This window comes from Rhinopithecus roxellana, chromosome 11 (assembly GCF_007565055.1).
Source record: "Rhinopithecus roxellana isolate Shanxi Qingling chromosome 11, ASM756505v1, whole genome shotgun sequence".
NCBI lineage: Eukaryota > Metazoa > Chordata > Mammalia > Primates > Cercopithecidae > Rhinopithecus > Rhinopithecus roxellana.
Genome location: NC_044559.1, coordinates 61769848 through 61785433, shown reverse-complemented (window position 1 = coordinate 61785433; position 15586 = coordinate 61769848). Strand labels below are relative to the sequence as shown.

At 38.1% G+C, this 15586-nt stretch overlaps 1 protein-coding gene across 5 annotated transcripts in view; it reads left to right on the top strand.

Moving 5' to 3' along the window:
- SGMS1 (sphingomyelin synthase 1) overlaps nt 1-15586 on the top strand; it is a 316221-nt gene that overhangs the window by 189110 nt on the left and 111525 nt on the right. For all 5 annotated transcript variants that reach the window (XM_010379633.2, XM_030940475.1, XM_030940476.1 and 2 more), the window contains one exon: nt 3315-3395. The gene's annotated coding sequence lies outside the window, so the exon portion shown is untranslated. The remainder of the gene's footprint in view (nt 1-3314; nt 3396-15586) is intronic.

The following is a 15586-nucleotide window of genomic DNA, read 5'->3' as shown; positions in this document are numbered from 1 at the left end:
AGTGCTGGGCTTGTAACAAGCACAGCCAGGGTTCATACGTCCAGATTGTTCTCTTTAAGCGCATCAGCTGAACTAATTGCTTATATTCCAGTGATTCTGCTAGTAGTGTTCTGCATTTTTTTAAATGAACTTCATCTCAATCACCTTATAGCCCCTTCCCCACTCCCAGTGCTCAGCACAGTGTCTTCCACCAAATGGGTGGTTCAATAAAGTTGGTTGCTTCTAATTCTTTTGAATAACCACAGTGGTGCTAAATTATGATCTTTGAGGATGAATTTGATTTTTTGAACTCATCTATTAAAATATTTTCTATTACAGCAAATAAAGTGGTTTTTGTTAAAATTAGGGGGAGCTAAACTGTAATGACACATGTGTTCTTGTGAACATTGCACACTGGTTCTGAAGGTAAAAGAAGAGTACTTATTCTGAGCATTCAGCATCATTGGAGTGAGTCCCAAAGAGGGTGACTTGGAAGGGGTCAAGGAGTACTTTTTTTAGACATTAAGTTCTGGCACTTCTGTTTTAAAGTTGGTATGTGTTCACCTGGTGAATCTTGTGTTTTTTGTTTGTTTGTTTGTTTTTAACATAACTGACAAATCCATACTGTTGCTTATGAGTCTGTAATGTGGTGCCCAGCATTAGAGTATACACCAGAAGAATTAGCACTAATGGAAGTGATTCATTCCCTTTTTTCAGAAATTCATCATCAAAAAAAGAAACTCAGTATTGATATGAAGAAAGCTAACAAAGATGTAGCTAGAGTTTTCTGTGTGCCCATGTTAATAAAAGCTGTCAACTAAGGTGGAGATTTGTATTGAACACTGCATCAGATCAACTTAGAAAAGTTTTATGTTGTTGTCAAAAGTTACTATTAGAACCTCTTTCCAGAATGTTCTCATCAGGAAAGAGTCTGTAAATTTAATGGACTGCATACCATAATTGCAACTGTAATCGTGAATTTAATAGTCTTGCTACCATAGTTGCACTAGTGAGCACAATAATTGCAGTAATCTTTTGGGAACTAATTGTATGATGGACACGGTACATATGCCATCTTTAAATTATATAACTACTCTGCAAGGTATGTATCATTGTATGTATTTTACAGACTTGGAAACTGAGCCTTAGAAGGAGTGAATTACTTGGCAAAGTTCACACTGCTATTAAACAGCACAGCCGGGGTTCAAATCTGTTTATTTTGAGCCTATATCAAACCTTACTGTGTTTCTCATGCATTTAAAGAGCCTCATGTCATTGGCCAGGCATATAAAGCCAATGAATCTGTTCCTCTCAGTGTTGGGTATAATTTATAGATCTTTGACTCTTCAGTTCTTCCTTGCTATTTTTATTGATGCTGGCAAGTTCTTTCTTTATTGCTAGGGGAGATCTCTATATTTATTTATTTGGTGTTTGTTCCATCTCCTCCTTTCTTTTCTTTTCTTCTTTTTCTCGAGATGGAGTCTGGTTCTGTCGCCCAGGCTGGAGTGTAGTGGCACAATCTCGGCTCACTGCAAGCTCCGCCTCCCAGGTTCACGCCACTCTCCTGCCTCAGCCTCCTGAGTAGCTGGGACTACAGGCGCCCGCCACCATGCCTGGCTTATTTATTTATTTATTTATTTATTTATTTATTTATTTATTTATTTTTAGTAGAGACAGGGTTTCACTGTGTTAGCCAGGATGGTCTCGATCTCCTGGCCTCGTGATCCGCCCGCCTTGGCCTCCCAAAGTGCTGGGATTAGAGGCGTGAGCCACCGCGCCCGGCCACTCATCTCCTCCTTTCTTAATCTCCTTGCCACCACCCTGTCCCTTTATGGTTTGGGTAACTTGAGATTTCTGTCTATTGTTCAGGTAACTGAGGTGACACTGCCTCTCATGGTACCTCAGTGCATGCATGGAGCCATGTCACAATTATTAATCTCATCTCAGAATTAACATTGAGGCTTCAGGTGATGAAAGTTAACTTAGGTTCCTGTTTTATCAATGTTGTCTTCTTGGAGCCACATGTTCTTCATATAACAAGAGCAATAGTTGCATTCTACCTGGTAAAAGTCGGGTATTTTTATTTGGGGCCCTTCTCTAAGTCGGGAAAGAAAGCAAAAAGTTCTATTCCTAGCCTGTTTATTCTAAAATGCTAAGAAATGGGAGAACAAAAGTAAACACATTGTTCTGAATGGCTTCTTGGAAAAAGGAAGGCCCTTTGCTGGGCATATTTTATTATTCTGTGAATTACATGAATCCTCCAGTATTTGTTGAATTGGACATGTGGACAATGTAGCAATTCTGATCATTAAGGATTTGGTGTCCATAGTTCTGATATAATGCCTTTGTTGGATCAAAACGTATGTGACTTTGACAGATTTTGACTTTTATCTTGTTTAATCCTCATTACCACACAGTATTGTAAGGGACATTTTATCTTCTTCTAGAGATGAAGAAAATGAGGCTGGGAAAAGATGAATGGATATTCATGAGGTCACATGGCTAGTAAGTGGTAGGATTTTGGACCAGAGTTTTTTATCTGTGTGTAGTGTCTTTTGGTAGATGGTGGTAGTTTGAGTTGCTTGATTACGTAACTTTCCCATCCTGTAAGTTTTAAACAGTTGGAGAAATAGACCAAGGATTGACATGGGAATCAACAGAGCCAGTCGCTTAATTGCTGTTAAAGCAGGATTGGAGAACCCAGAAGTATCCATTCCCTCCTTTGAAACTAAAGCATGAATTGGACCCCAGCAATCCTGACCCAGACCTCCACTAACAGCCAGGGAGAAGCTAGAACAGGGAGAGCTGGCTCAGTCTCTCAGAAGCAGGCACCACTGTCTTGCCTACTGAGGAGATTAGCTGGCTCCAGGTGTTAGAGAGGACTGGAGGGAGGCCTTTGTTGCCTGGCTCAGAGCAGGGCCAAGAAATCAGTTGGTCTCTCGTTCAGTCCTTCCAGGCAAATTAATCCTTCACTTTTGAGGAGAGGTAAGAAGGGGTTAGGGAGGAGAGATGGAGAGAAAAAGTGGATTACTCTAATACTGTTGCCGCCTAGGAAACAGACTAGGTATCTCTTCCTGAAAACATAATGGAGGGCAAAATTTTAAGGGTTCACCACCCCAATCCTTCACAGTGGAAATACTGCTCTTAAAATTTTTTTTCTCTTAAGGTAATTTTCTGTTGTTATTTTTTCTTTCCTTTTTGTTTTTGGTAAAAAAGAGAAGAGATAACTGGACTTTTCTATGTCTTTTGGGTGTAAAGAAGAGACTAACTAGTGGAAATCAAGAAGCGGCCTTTCTGAGACATGTAACTAATTAGATTCTTTCTTCTTATGACAGGTGATGGAACTGTACTGGAACAATGGGAGAAGCTGGTAGCTTATAGGAAGCCAAGATGACAAGAATGTTTTTAAATAATCCGTAAGTTAATGTTTGTTGGCCTTTTGGAATTCTTTTAACTACTGGGTAAATTTTCTTTAAGGAACCATGGTAAAAGGATAGCACAGTCAACTAACTTGAGTGCAAAAGAGAAACTATTTTATAAAGTAAGTATCCAAACACTTCAAACAATTGATGCTAACTTTGATAAATCTTATTTTGCATACTTCTTTCTTGATAGGGTGTGTCATTTTAGGTTGAGTGTGTTAATTTGGTGGACAGAGCATAAATATTTGAAGAATTAAGAGAATTCCCTGCACATGGTCAGCATTTAAATTAAACTTGGAATAGCCCTTCTGATATGCAGATATTTTTGGTGCTAGTGGTTTCCTTGGGCTCCATTTCTCACTCAGTTATTTTTTTTTTTTTTTGTGGGCATATTTTGAAGTAAATATGAACAAATTTGGTGAATATGATTAAAATTGAGTTCTTTGTCTACATCTTCTCCATATCCCTCTTCATGTATGCCACTTTTATATACATCAGAGGCTATTAATGTTTGCTAATTATCTGACAGTTACATATGGTTGACTTTGGTTTCACTGTGATAATAATAATGTTAGTAAGAGGGGTAGCTTAGTGGAAAGATCATGTTTTTGAGTCAGGCAATCCTAGCCCTCATTCTTGCTCTTGTGCTTTTTAGTAGTTATTCAACCTCTCAGAACCTTAGTTGACTCATTTGTATATTGGATTTGATACTCTCTCTCATAAAATTAAAGGTTGCAGAAAGTACTTTGTGCTATGACTGGCACATTATAGTTACACTATAGTTACTGGTACAATAAATCATTTTTACTTTTCTTCCTTATATTTGTGTCATGATTTATAATCTATAGGCCTTTATTCTGACTCAAAAGATTGGCCAGCTCGAGTTCCTTACGTCTTGCCAAGCCGTGGTGATTAACATTATAGGTAGTATCTGCAGGTAGATGTTAGCAAGCTGGCAATGTCAGAAGGAGGGGTTGTCATCTTTGCAGGTTTCCATTGTGTAAATACCCCTACCGTTGCTGGCTCATTTTAAACTACCAGCGAAAGTCACTGAAAGCAGGTCTGGGAAATGTTATGCAGTAGCACAGCATTATATAGTTTCTACCAACCAGATAAAGCAGTTACAAATCACCTCAAGAGCACGGTTAACAGTAAAATAATTAGGAAGTGATGAGTTTTGAGTATTTATTACCTTTGTTTTTAGTATGATTTATTTTAATTTTGTTTATATAATTTGACTTTTAATAATGCTGTGTTTAACAACCAACTTGCTAAAAATTTTGAGAATTTAACAATTGGTTCTAGTGGACCGGTATAAGTTGGCTCTAATACACCACTAATTGTAGGTTTCCTGTTGTGAAGACATTTCTAAGCCACAATTCTTTAATTATCTGCCTCAGCCCTGGTGGTAAGAGTTTCGTTTGATGAATAAAAACAAGGTTTGGTTTTGAGTCAGTGCTTGCTATAACTCAAGCTGTCATGCTCATATTGCTTCTGGAGTTGAAAATAGATGCCAAAACCAATTTAGAATTTAGACCAGTTTCTTGAGTTGTTGACTGAGTTTCATAACTGACCCCTGGCATCGCTTGCCTATTCTGGCTGTTAAACTGATCTCCAAGTGCTAATATTGGCAATCAGTCATTCTGCTCACTGCCTGTTGAACTTCCTTCTCTCCCTTCCCCATATTCCTTCAAATCTTAAATTCCTTCAGGTAGTGGCGCTGCAGAGACAGGTAGTCAGGGTTCCTCCCAACTAAGCATTCCATGCAGCTTTGCTTTTGATTTAAAAGTTAAGTTTTAATGGAAAGCCAATTGCCTCTAGGGAGAGAGTAAAAACAAAACAAAATCTGAGCAGTTTAAAGTTCATCTTGGCTTGATTAAAATCTTAGGGAGTGAAATGGAGGAAAAAAAAGGAAACTGGATCAGACATCTCAATGTCTCTTCTAGAAGCAACTTCTTCAGTTTTCTAACTTGCCCTTTAGAAGGAAGCAGTGGAACCCTGAAATTGCTAAGTAACAGCTAAGATTGTGGTGGTTGTTTTTACTTTAAATCTCACCCACCTAGTTCTCAAAACACATTCTTTATTGAACCTTACAAAAATGCCTTGGATATTTCAAAACATTTGCTTGTGTCAGTTCTTTGAATCAGACTTACATAATTGTAAAACATTCATTTCCCCAATTTCCTCTTAAAACAAAAGGTATTTATAGTTCCCACTGAGTCAGGGATGGACTTGGATTACTGCAAAAGTAATCTGTGTTCATTTCAAGAGGAAGCTCATGGTTAAAATCTGAGAGACTTGCCTTTGGATTATGAAATAATGACCTTTGGCTTAAATAAGTGTGTCTTTGGTACTTTGAAAGCAAACATGGAAATAATAATTAATACAGAAATTTTATTATAGATATAACATTCTGATTTATATTATCATCTCTCTTACCAGAATAGGCCTTAATGTGGTTTCCAAACATCCCTTGTCTAGATGATTTCTTTGTTAGAGAACTGCTAGGTGTATAGTCTTTAGATGTGTAAATTTTATAGCCTTGCATTATGTTCATATCAACAAACTTAGTTGTTTACTAGATACTTGGGACTCATTGGTTTTGACGATAAATTTCAGTATAAATAAGAGAGACTTACTGCACGTTAGGAGTTGATAATCAAACCTGAAAAGAGGAAACTATAATTTCAAACTGAATGTGGTAGGCATTATAAAAGACATATAAAATACTCAGAAAACAGAAGAGAAAGAGAAATTACCTGGGTGGCAAGAGGAGTGGGCTAGCTGAGGGAGGATTTCAGGAGCAGATGATATGTGGATTAGACATTTAATGATTAATGCCTTTTCATTAAAGTACCTTTTATGAAATTATAAAAGTTAACATTGCTAATTGGAAAGAACTTTAGAAATGCAAAAACTGTTTTGCATTTGCAAAACTATTTTGCGTGACAGTGAAAATGTCAGCAATTAACTTTTTTTTTGTATTCTGCCATACTTTTCTATTCCTAGATTAGATACATGCTTTATTTTCCCTCTAAAATGGGTCTAGTTATTACTATTGTTTTAAAATCTGCTTCAGTTGACAATATAGCAAGATGATGCCACATCAATAAATATACATCTACATAATTGTTGATATATAGCATTCCATATGTACGTAGTCTATAATGTTTCGTATTACTGGACATTTTTGTTTTCAACTTTTCATTTTTGTAAAGTGTGCTGTAATGAACATCTTTGTGAACATCATGGGGCATTCATTCAGTTATCCAGATGAGACCTTTGAACAGAGTTGGGAGGAGTGCTTAGGTAGAAGGAACAGTTTGAGCAGAAAGGAACAGTTTGAGCAGAGATGGTACAGGAAGATCACGTTTTGGGAAAAGGCTAGAAGTATAGTTTAGTAGAATGAAAAGAGGAGAATACTGCTAATTAGGATTAGAAAAAGAATATAGAGGGTCTTTGATACCAAGCCTTTAATTTATTCTTAGTTGGGCATCATTTTGGAATCTATGTTATACTTTAAATGAATGACCCTGAATAGCTTCAATTGTTCTTAATTTTTGTTATTTGGAGAAGAAATAAAATAGTTCCAAATGCTCAAGAAAGAATAGATCTTTTAAAATTCTTGAGAGATTTAAGAAACTAACCAGAACATAAACAAGTTATTGAAGTCATGAGAAAAGAGTGTATGTTTGTGTGTGTGTGTGTGTGTGTGTGTGTATGTGTGTATAGAAAAAACTATAAGAGTAGAAGTTTTTAAAAGTGAAGGAAAGTAATTTATTTTCTACACTTAATGAATATTAAATTCTTTATAATTAAAATTTAAGGACAATTTGGAAAAGAAGTTTGGGGACACATGTCATAATTTCATAATAATAATACCTTATATTTACTGAGTTGCTTAATGATGAGGCTATGTTGTAAGAAATGTGTCTTCAGGCAATTTTGTTGTTGTGTCAACATATAGAGTTTACTTACACGAATCTAGATGGTATAGCCTACTGCAAACCTAGGCTATATGGTATAGGCTATTGCTCCTAGGCTGCTGCAAACCTGTATAGCATGTTGCTCTGCTGAATACTTTAGGCAATTGTAACCAAATGGTAAGTATTTTTGTATCTAAACATAGAAAAGTATAGGAAAAATATATTATAATCTTACGGGACCACTGCCTTTTGTGTGTCCCTTTTTGACTGAAGCATTGTTATGCAGTACATGACTATACCTCTCTGTGCTTGTGTGTTTTAAATACAAACAGTCCCCAATTTACAATGGTTCAACTTAATGATTTTTTGACTTTATGATGGTGCAAAAGCGATACACATTCAGTAGAAACCATACTTCAAGTACCCATACAGCCATTCTATTTTAACTTTCACTACAGTATTCAATAAATTAAACACAATATTCAATACTTTAATAAATAGGCTTTTCTTGGGATGATGTTACCCAACTTTAGGCGAATGTAAGTGTTCTGAGCATGTTTAAAGTGGGCTCAGCTAAGCTATGGTGTTAGGTAGGTTAGGTGTAGTAAAAGCATTTTTGATGATGGGTTTTTTAGGATGTAACCTCGTCCTACATTGGGGAGCCTCTGTTAATTATTGTACTTAGTCTGTTGACAGTCTTTTTAGGAAGAGTCTGGGATTATCTGCATTTTGCAGGTGCCTGAAAGGCTGACTTCGCTAAGGTGGGTGAGAGAGGACCAGATTTGGTGTTATAGTTCAGGCACTGCTGAGGCCTTGAAACATTGCTATGATAGTTGTAAAGATAATAAGACAGTATCTGAAAGATTATGAGAACAGCATAAAGTACCACAGAAATGGAGGGACTGCTTTTTATAGCAGGACACCTTCTATCATTACAGGAGGGAAGAAAGCTCAGCTCCAGCCGTTTTCCATTCTTTTTGTGGTAGCTTATATTATTGTCAGAACACTTGCTGCTCCTTTCTACCCACCTTCCATCCCTGTGAAAGGATTATAGTTTCCTACTCTACAGAAGGCTGATGCCCCATGGCTAGCTTGGCCAAATAAATCCTCTAGGATTTATTTTGGCTGGTGAAATGTCAGTGACAATAATTTGTGTCATTTCTGAGCAGAAACTTTAATAGGTATGGCCTGTTCTGCCATCTCTCTCTTTTCTTTGCCATGAGACTAGCATGCCCCAGTTAGGGGTGTTCCTTCTGCCCTGATCTTTGACTGAAGAGGACATGGAGTCCAACCACAGCTTATCTGCAAGGAGCCAGACAGGAACTAGAAATAAGCCTTACTCCATTGTTAGCCTCCAAAATTTGAGGACATTTTGTTCCTGCAGTATAAGTCAGCCTAAACTGATCTACTCTTTTTTCTCACTTTAGGCACCATCCTCTCTCTTTCAGGCCTAATACACACACACACGCACACACACACACACACGCACACACACACACACGCACATTCTCTCCCTCTCTCTCATTCACACACAGTTTAGCCTTTTTATCTCGAGGGATAGAGTTCCCTATCAACCGTTCCACTGCTGTCTTTCTCCTCCATTGAAGATTTCAACCTTCATCAGAGGTTAACAATTCAAATAAGGTATTTAGAGTCGATCAGGATGACCCTTTATTTTTTTCTTCAAGCATTTGTAGAACATATTCCATGTCAAAGTAGATTTCTGGAGGTTTAAAATAACCCAAGCCCTGGACCCAGCCTTCAGGAATCGAAGAATATGGTAGGGTGCTGTCTCTTCAAGTGGCTATCCAACAAGGTAGACAATGTTGGGTGCTGATGAAGGATGTGCTTTGATCCTCAGTGATCTGTGTTTATGTAGTGTCCCCACTTTGTTGTATGTCGACCTTAGATGTTAAGGGTCGTTGCTTTTGATTAGTTCAGCTTACCTTCTCTTTCCCCTCTTCCTTACCTTGTATTTACTGTGCCATTTAAAGTGTACTACATGCTAGACTGCTGTGTTCTCGATTTGTAGTTTTCAGTCAATTTATATGGACTCATTCACTGGTTTAGGGTACATGTTCTTTCTTTGACACACATTGTATGTTTGTTGTTGTTGTTGTTGTTGTTGTTGTTGAGACAGAGTCTCGCTCTGTTACCCAGGCTGGAGCTCAGTGGTGCCATCTCGGCTCACTGCAAGCTCCGCCTCCTGGGTTCACGCTATTCTCCTGCCTCAGCCTCCTGAGTAGCTAGGACTACAGGCACCTGCCACCACGCCCAGCTAATTTTTTGTATTTTTGGTCGAGACGGGGTTTCACTGTGTTAGCCAGGACGGTTTTGATCTCCTGACCTCGTGATCTGCCTACCTTGGCTTCCCAAAGTGCTGGGATTAGAGGCGTGAGCCACTGGGCCCAGCCGTAAGTTCTTTAATTTCACAGATGATATATTAATTTTTTCTGTTATAAAGTGCTTAACATACTATTACAAGAAAGTTAAGATATTAGTAACTTTCTATTGTTTTCTTTGATTTGATTATTTTTGTTTCCCTTCAAGTTAGTGGTTCTCTTTTCCGTGATGTATGAAATGGAGCTCATTGTTAATTGGGGTGCTTTTTTCTGTTATTTCAATTTAGAATAATTTGGAGTTGTTCTCTCATAATTTTAGATCGCCGTGTCTTACTACCTGACATGTGTCAAGGCAATCCAACTTAATTTCATGTTACTAGTGGCAAGTCCTGGCTTTGGAGTATGGAGTGAAATCAAGAGCTCATAGAGGTCTGTCTGACTAGTGGTTTCTGTGTTAAGCCCATGTATGACTTAGGTGTTCCCCTTTCTTCCTGGTTGAATTCTGATGTTTTCTGTCTCATTACTTCTGACCACCATTCTACTTTGATTTCAAAAGGCACAGGGTTAATTTATTATTAAAGCAACATCTTGGACCAGGGGCTTTCAAACTTGTTGTCCAACATGTACAGAAAGAAATGGTTGTCAGCCTCAGTTAGACAAGGGAAGGGGAACTCAGAGAGCTGCCATGTTTCAGTAAGGTCTGCTTCATAGGATGGGTGGTGACTTCATGGGTGTGACTTTAATACTATATTTCATACCAAACAGGTAACTATATTCACTTGTATATATTAAATACTGCATAACCAGATTTTTTAAAGGTGTGAAATACCATTAATGTTGATAAATGTGTCCACTGCATTTATTTTGGCAGAACTGAGTCACATAAGTGTTAGTTGTTTTTTTGCAATTTTAATTTTCTCTTAAAAGATTTTTATAAGCAAAAAATACTTTTATTTTGGAGAATTCAAGCAACACAGAAAAATGTAAAGAAAGTAGAAAATCAGCCCCAGATTCTGTTAACATTTTGGTGAATCTTTTTTTACTTTTGTTTTTCATTAAATCATTTTTATCCACTTAACAATGTGCTACAGCACATTCTCTAAATCAATATTGTAATTTTTAATACATACTACTCCATTTTATTATTATATCATATCTATTTTAATTAATATCCTGGTGATGTATGTTTAGATTGTTTCCTGTTTTCTCTATTACAGATGATATTATCAATGAATATCTTTTTTTTTTTTTTTTGAGGCGGAGTCTCGCTCTGTCACCCGGACTAGAGTGCAGTGGCCAGATCTCAGCTCACTGCAAGCTCCGCCTCCCGGGTTTACGCCATTCTCCTGCCTCAGCCTCCCGAGTAGCTGGGACTACAGGCGCCCGCCACCTCGCCCGGCTAGTTTTTGTATTTTTAGTAGAGACGGGGTTTCACCGTGTTAGCCAGGATGGTCTCGATCTCCTGACCTCGTGATCTGCCCCTCTCGGCCTCCCAATTATACATATATTTTTGGATATATTTCCAGATATAATTAAAGGGATGCATACTTTTTATTTTCATACACATTGCCAGAGTGTCTTCAGGGAAAAAAGAGTTTTAACTTGCACACCTCAAATTAATGTAATGAGAAATGTCAGACTTATTCATTCTTGTCAACCTGATCTACAAAACATGTTTAAATATTCACAGCTTTTAAAAAAATTTCCATTTTTATTTCAGATTCAGGGGGTACATTTGCAGGTTTGTTATATGGGTAGATTGTGTGATGCTGAGGTTTGGAGAACAATTCATCCCATTATCCAGGTAGTGAGCATAGTACTCAATAGGTGGTTTTTCAGCCTCCCTTCCTTCCTCCCCTCTCTCGTAATCCTCGGTGTCTGTTGTTCCCATCTTTATATCCATGTGCACCCAATGCTTAGGTCCCACTTGTAAGTGAGAACATGTGGTATTTGGTTTTCTGTTTCTGCGTTAATTTACTTAGGATAATGGTCTCCACCTCCATCCATGTTGCTGCAAAGGACATGATTTCATTCTTTTTTATGCCTGTGTAGTATTCCATGGCATGTATGTACCACATTTTCTTTATCCAGTCTACCGTTGATGGGCACCTAGGTTGATTCCCTGTCTTTGATATTGTGAATAGTGCTGCATTGAACATACAAGTGCATGCGTCTTTTTGGTATAATGATTTATTTTCCTTTGATTATATATGCAGTAATAGATTGCTGGATCAAATGGTAATTCTATTTTTAGTTGTTTGAGAAATCTCCAAACTGCTTTCCACAGTGGCTGAACTAATTTACATTCCCACCAGCAGTGGATAAGCATACTCTTTTCTCTGCAACCTTGCCAACATATTATTTTCTGACTTTTTAGTAATAGCCATTCTAACTGGTGTGACTTTTTAATAATAGCCATTGTGATTAATGGTATCTCATGGTGGTTTTGATTTGTATTTCTCTGATGATTAGTGATGGCTGATCATTTTTTTGTGTGTCTGTTGGCTGTGCTCATATGCCTTCTTTTGAGAAGTATCTGTTCATGTTCCTTGCCTACTTTTTAATGGGGTTGTTTCTTGTTTGTTGAATGTTTAAGCTCCCTATAGATTCTGAATGTTAGACCTTTGTGAGATGCATAGTTTGCAAATATTTTCTCCCATTCTGTAGGGTGTCTCTTTACTCTGTTGATAGTTTGTTTTGCTGTGCAGAAGCTCTTTAATTAGTTCTCACTTGTCAACTTTTGCTTTTGTTGCAATTGCTTTCAAGGACTCAGTCATAAACTCCTTGCCAACGCCAATGTCCAGAATGGTATTTCCTAGGTTAAAACACTTTAGACAGATATTTTAATATAGATATATAGATAGTACCTTCTTTTTTTAACAGGGCAAAAGACACTTTCTATGAAGATATTATTTACAAATCATTGATTTTCAAATGATCTTCATGTAAGTACAAGGATCAGGTAGCTTAAAGCCTACCTAGAGAAATATTTTCCTGTATTCAGCCATAGAGAAGTACCTGCTTTGAAGAAACAGAAAGTTAAATCTGGCTAGTGACTGTGACTGCTGTCTAGTTCCTTCACTTTAGGTATTTACACAGAGTCTGATACATTCACTCTCAATCTTCTCATCTGTGAGCCCACCCCTAGCTAGCTGCTCTTTGTATTAGACACAGTAGTCCCAGCTTTCAGATCAGACAAACATGGCTGTGCAGCTGGCTCTGACTTGTCTGGATGATTGACCTTGGACATATATACCTTTCTGGACTCCCTGTTTCTTTGTGAGTTCAGTGTAGTTGTTAATATCTGCCTTGCAGTGTTGTATATGGATTAAATGTAAAATAATGTGTATAAAATGAAAGCCATTGTCATTAGTTGGTACTCGATAAATGGATTAAATTGAGCATGTTTTTCTTGTTCTAAATGGAATTTCAAATACATTTTCCTTTAGGAACAATGTCATGAATGGAATTTGAGTACAGTATTAGAAATGTTATTCAGCATTCTATTTCATTGACATATAATTTCATTAAATTATGAGTTAAATAGGTTTTTAAGGACTGGCCAGAGAAGCCAGCTTTCAAGTGAAAGGTATTCCAAGTGTTACATAAGAGTTTATGGACTTAATTTTTTTTCCCATGCCACCTTGTCTAAGAAGAGTTCATTGACTTTTGACTCTGGAAGTGAACTTTTAGAATGTAATTTGTTACCTGGTTGACGATGGCTTGGAATTTCTTGATAGGTGATGATGTGTTTGGGGCAAACAAGACCTTCCTTCTACTTCTGAGAATTAAACCCATTTTCTTCTAGAGAACTTACTGCTTCTCTCACCAATCCAACCAGGTGGTCCTAGTGTAGACCAGACAGTCAGGAGTAGATTGCTCCAAACTGGACCAGTGAGTTTTTCTTGCAGTTTTTAAAATTACAACTGTGAAAGGAGGAATTGTCTGTCTTGGAGGCAGAGCTAGGAGTTAAGTGGGAAAAGGCACACTTTAAGAATGAAGGATAAAGCCAGTGATAAAGCACCAGAAACAAAGATGCTATCTTGTCCTGGTGCAGTTCGTGTTGAGCTGATCCTCGTGCCCAGCTGCCCCTGTGGCTTTCCATTTGCTGGGATATTTAGAGCCAATGTGGCTCACCTTGCTTTTGCCCGTGATGCCTCAAGTGCCATTTTTGTTACCTGCAAGTTAAACACTGCTGACTAATTCATTTGGTTGTTTATACTTGGAGTAGTTATTTAGAAAGTCAGTACCTTTGTCATGGGCAATTTTAATAAATTATTTAGTTGCATAACAGGACAGACACAGCCTTTTGAGAACAGTGGTAGTATTTTTTTCCCCATCTGTCATCAAAGCAGAAATATGTTAATGCTAATCAAAGGATACCAGTGAATGAATGTATGTGCAGGTGGTAACGGCTCTTTTGACAGAGGCTTGCTGTAATGCAAATGTCGTAAAACTTTTATATACCTATGATGTCATATAATGCAAATGCTATATAATAAATGTATACCTATGACAGTTCTAGGAGTTATGAATTGTCTTGAAGAACTGTCCTTTGCTACCATTATGGGTTAGGAGCATCTGTTGGTAAACAGATGTTTGTGGTTGAGAGCGATGTTTACATTTAAGGAGGAATTGGTACTTTGGCAAGATTCTCAAATATGTATCTATGTGTTCCTTACTTGAAAGGGAAGACAGAATGATTTGTTGCTTCTTTTCTCTTCAGTGGATTCGTGTTTGGGGAACTGGGATTTTACATGACAACTCTGTTTTGTAAATTCCACTTCCTTTTAGGAAGTATCAGATTTGCTGTCTCAGTAGCATTCTGTATTGTTGGAACATGCCATGAAGAGCACAGAAACGCATCTGCTGCTTGGGTTCTGCTTGCCAACTGGTTTGAACAGCTATAATATTTGTTTATTCTTGATGTGTCAGCAGTCAAAGGGAACATTTTCTTTTCTCCTTTGTGGCTATTATATAACTTAAGCATCATTATATCAACAACAATGACTATTTATTCAGAATCTGCTAGGCCCTGGGGGATACAGAGGCTCAGAAACACAATGTCTACCTCAGCTGGATTTTCACTGTCTGCTGAGAGTGAAAGGTCAGGGATCTCAAAAAGAAGGAAGGATGTTAACACCCTGTGTTAGTTGTGAAATGGAAGTATAAAGAATAAGGTCTGTAGGTATTTGGAGGAGAGGAGAGATCCCCAGGGCTTTTGCCAGTGACAAAAGTTCTAGGAGAAGGAAGGGTTTTAGTGGTCTGGAATGGGATATGTAGTAAAAAGAATGCAAGAAGGTTGTCAGGCAGGGGGCATGGTGTGAGCCTAGTGCTTTGAATGAAACTCTGTCACCTTAGCTGGTAACCACCCAGCAGCTGAGAGGCCTGGACTAAAGAGCACCAACATGGGAGCCCCCTGCATGGGTCCCTTTGGGGCAGCCTCTCCACTAGGGATGAGCACGGCTCGCAACCACAATGTGAAAGTTTAAGAATTTTTAGACCCTTGAGTGTACATGGCACACTCAGAGGTCCCTACCATCTCCACTAGATAGGCCAGGGAGCACAGGCAAAGATAAAGAGACCCATGGGCCAACATCTTATTGGGGTCCAGTGTGTTATCCAAATATGTTTCCTAAGGGGAGCTTTAATTGGTGGGTTTAAAGCAAGCAGGTGCTAGTTCCAGGAGGTCATGTTGTGACTGAGAGGTGGTCGGTTTAAATTTGCAGGCAAATGTCTGAACGGTCTGTTTAAGGAAGTGGTGGGAAAGTGAGGAGCCCAGCCTGCTAGGCAGGACTTGGGTCTCTAAGTTTTATCTCCTGCCACCAGTGGGAGCCATTCAGGTGGCGAATGGAATTTGAAACTGACCGTGAGAAAGTTAAACCTATATTTAAAGTGGATCACAAGTCAACATAAA